Source organism: Cryptotermes secundus, unplaced genomic scaffold (assembly GCF_002891405.2).
Source record: "Cryptotermes secundus unplaced genomic scaffold, Csec_1.0 scaffold1054, whole genome shotgun sequence".
Lineage (NCBI taxonomy): Eukaryota > Metazoa > Arthropoda > Insecta > Blattodea > Kalotermitidae > Cryptotermes > Cryptotermes secundus.
Genome location: NW_019719379.1, coordinates 560,504 through 564,850, shown reverse-complemented (window position 1 = coordinate 564,850; position 4,347 = coordinate 560,504). Strand labels below are relative to the sequence as shown.

The window sequence follows — 4,347 nt, the reverse complement described above, 5'->3', positions numbered from 1 at the left end:
AAAATAGCTTTCTCTATTTGTATTTACAGAAAGACTTAGCCAGAGTTGTGGTAGAATGTACAGTATTGCCTCATTGTGAGGGAGTCTATTTATTTGAAGTTTAAATGGCAATGTAAATAGTAGTGTTAGACATTGTAATGCAAGAAGACTGACATCATTTTATGGGATATGTAGAATAGTCACTTAATTGAAAGTATTTTAAGGTCATTCTGTGATTTTTAGAAGCCATAATGTTTTTATTTGTCAGTGTTATGAAACATTTTCAATAAATTGTAAAACTGATTGACTATGATTGTGATCATTCTGCTGATTGAATGCTGGAGTGTGTGCTCTTTTTGAGGAACTCTCTTAGCTCCCTTGGTTCCCAGCCCTGCATTTCATTAGTATATTGCTCTTTGTTCTGTGTTTTTGTTATATAAAGTAAAATTCCAGGAATGTTTTGACTTTTATGAAACCCCACTATTTTTCAGTTACTTTGTATCACTTATTGTTATGTTTCCATGAACATATTGGCTTTGAAATGTGTCTATATCTCCTGCTTGAGAAACCAAAAGATACCAGACTACAAACATTATACTGATGTAGTAACAATTTGTCCAGGCGTGTGCCTCATTTCTGGAAACAAGTATTTCTTATAAATGGTTCCTCACATTTTGCAAGAAATACGTTTGATGAGACTGAATCCAGTTAATTCCAATTCATGTTTCTTTTTAAAAATCGTTTCTAAGGTTTACACATTTGTCACATTTGTACTTTTTAAAATATAAAATCTGTAGATATTTTCTGTTTTCCAGCTGTCAAACTATGGTGATTCGCCCATTATCATCATAAGATCATGATAACAATATACATGATACAGTCATTAAGTTCGTGGACTCTGGTTTTATCACATCATATTACAAGGTATTCACATACGCTTGCACAGATCCACATCAACCCTCAAAATAGTTGCCATTGGCCACTATGCAAATCTTCCAACATTGATATAGCTTCCAAAAACATTGCTGAACATATTGGCAGGAAAATGCCGTATGGCGTCTCTTGTGGTATTGATGACCTTGGATGATTGAAATCTATGCCCACGTAGCTTTGCTTTCAAACGGTGAAAGAAAAAGGAATCGCATGGTGCGAGATCAGGTGAGTATGGAGGGTGTGGCAAAACAATGACCTGTTGCCTTGCCAGTTCCTTTTTGACAAGAACAGAACGATGTGCAGGGGTGTTGTCGTCTAGCAACAGCCAATTCTTCATACGCCAAACGTTTCGCTAGGGGATTTACCTAGTTTTTGACAGAACTTGATGTTTGCCCATTGTTCAAACAGCCACATTTTCGATTTCTGCCACTTGCATTTAACTGTAGTTCACAATAGAGGCAGTAGTTCTGCTTATACTGTTTGCAAATAACTGCCTCTTACTGTGACGAGAGATAAACTGACAGGGCATTTTATTGTGCCTCAACTTATCTGCTGTAGTGCACTGCAATGATGCTTTGTGGCCAGTCCATGACCTTATTGACTATGGTAGTATATGTATATATTGCATTTGTACCATGTTATTTGAAATTTTATTAAAAAATACCTTTAAAATGTCCTTTTCATAGATATCTTCTTATGCACACGCTCGGGATTCTATTTCAAGTAGTACTAGAGTTGCCTCCAGCACAAAATTTGCACTGTTGTTGAAGGTACATACAAGTGTTGTGTCATAATTTCCTTGTTTCTTATCAGGAACCAGTCTTGAAATCCTCTGCTTTTCATCTACAAAATTTTGTTGCTTACTATACTGTCTGTAGTGGTATTCTATTTTTCACTTTTGAACATCATAAATTAAATCTGTGACAAGAGTTGTTGGAAGTTTATGTGCAGTGTTTTTTTTTTGTTGGAAGTAGGTATTGTTATAAAAGTTTTAAAATTTTAATCAAATTGAAGAAAAACTCCTGGCATATATCGGTGTTGGAACAACAACTGAATCTGCTTTATTTGGAGTTATGTTACTTTTTCATGTTTCTAAAACAGTCTCTTTGAAAGGGTCTCAGTTTGAATTGCCCCAAAATATTCTGAACAATCGAATGAGAGTACTAAAAGGGGTTGCAGAAAAATATTTCCAGTAGTGTTTCCAGGCATGCCAGAGACATTTGAAGCTGTGTATGAAGTTGGAAGGCAAGTTCTTTGAAGGCAACCATGCTCACCAGAAGTTTATAACTTTGTGAAAGTGTGTGTCCAGGATCAGTCCAGTTATTGTCAGATGTACCTTGTACAATATTTCCATTTCCGTTGCTTCAGTACCTCAGGACCTGTGGATTTCCAATGTAAAGTTAAATGTTGCATGACTTAAACTCTGTGTGGCTCTGTTCTTAGGGGAATAATGAATATGTGATGTACTTGAATAACGTGTTGTATGAATTCCAAAAAATGGTTAACATGCAAGTGCCAAACTTCTGGATCAAGAAAACTGCCATGGCAAGATGATAATTTTTGGTTTCTGCACTATGTTGATTGTTTCTGAATCTGTTCCTTGGATTCTAGTTGTTTCAAAATACTGTTCATAAATTAATAAAAGTCAATATTTGAGGAGTACCATCAGTTAAAAGAAAAAAAAATGATGAAAACTTTGTTTCATGTACTCATGTGAATATTTTGATAGGGAAAGGGTAGGAATTTAAGTACAGTAACAGTTTCTTAATTACATATTTGTACATTGTAAAGGTCAATATTATGTTTAAGTTACAATTAATCATTGTTCTCTGTCACAAGTAGTATTAGCACCTATTGTCTAAATAAATCCATGCATGAGAGAATTGTGCATGGTGGACTGTAGTGCTTAAAACATAAACTAATTGTTTCTGAAACTTCATTGATTCATAAAATTAGTTAACATAAACTTGCATCCACATTATGTTCTGAAACAGCCAGTTAGGCAACCTAATTAGACAATTTCCATATTGATGCATATCGGAATATGTGTACAGTATAACTTGGTTACAACAATAATCACATACAGCTCTTAATATTTGGTCCCAATACATCTGAGTGTTCACTACCATTACATTACATTTCAGACGAAACAGTTATTTTAGAACGTTTATTATGAATACAAGTATTATAAAATTTAGAGTTTATGAAACACTACCACAGGGTGTTGGTTCCTTAATGTTAAATATATGGAATTATTAACATAAGAGATATATGCAAGAAAGGGCACTTTTGATAAGCATAATTTGTTATTTCTGTGAAATCGATGTCAACCCTTTTTAGTAGCATGCAGCATACTATTTGAATTGTAAATGAAAGGTATGGAAATTTCACATTCATAGGGATTCAATTTTACATTTCTTAACTTGAAAAGGAAGTCATGTCTTTCAAAATATGTAATGTTAACTCCTTATATAAGTGTGTTTTTACAGTTGAGTTCATTGTGCTTGCAGTAGGACTATGGTTGCACAGTAATTTTTTCATTTAAGTTTATTTCAGTCCAGTGTGACATATAATGCTTTCACCACTTCAGCACTTAATTTTTTTCCATTACTCTGACCATGCTTTTTCCTCCTTCACCCTTTATTATGTGTAAATTCCAAGGTCTGATTTGGCAGATACAGCTTTTATTATCATTTTTCCAATTATGTAGGTAGTGCTAATGGTCTCTTTTTAGTTCTGACAAAATTATCTTCCTCCTACAGAATTTACTTGTATGATATGAAGTTTGATATTTAAAATGCCAGTTAGCCACATCCATAACAGCAAATTCATGATGTATTTAAATGTATAAAATATGTAGGGAAGTATGTTGTATCTGAGATTTGCATGGCAGTAACTATGAAGAAGAAAGTTTTCTGAGATATGATACCATGTAGTCCAGCAAAAGTTCACCAGCATTTTGAAGAAACATACCACCACTACCCCTCATTGGTGTCTCCACCTTATCGTGGATATTTTACAAAGTGAGGTGGCAAAAGCTATCAAGGACATGAGGAATGGAAAGGCTACAGGAGCTGATGATGTACCTGGAGATGTCCTTAACTTACTGGGAGAAGGTGGTTTGAAAACACTGACAAAACTAATAAACACTATATATGAAACTGGGGAGTGGCCCAAGGACTTTACAGAAGTGACAATGATTGCCTTATTGCACATACAGCAAAGATACTTAAAAGAAGAATTGAAGGGAAAGATATACTCGGAGAGGATGAGTTTGGATTTAGAAGAGGAGAAGGAACCAGGGATGCAATTGTGATGATGAGAATTATAGCAGAACGAACTTTGGAGATAGATGAAGACCTGTGTGGTTGCTTTATAGACTGGCAGAAGGCATTTGTCCATGTAAATTGGACCAAATTAATGCAGATCCTAAAG

At 34.6% G+C, this 4,347-nt stretch overlaps 1 protein-coding gene across 1 annotated transcript in view; it reads right to left on the bottom strand.

Moving 5' to 3' along the window:
* Positions 1-1,830: 1,830 nt before the first annotated feature.
* LOC111866136 overlaps positions 1,831-4,347 on the bottom strand; it is a 35,932-nt gene continuing 33,415 nt past the window's right edge. Inside the window, exon 9 of the mRNA XM_033752179.1 lies at positions 1,831-2,291. The gene's annotated coding sequence lies outside the window, so the exon portion shown is untranslated. The remainder of the gene's footprint in view (positions 2,292-4,347) is intronic.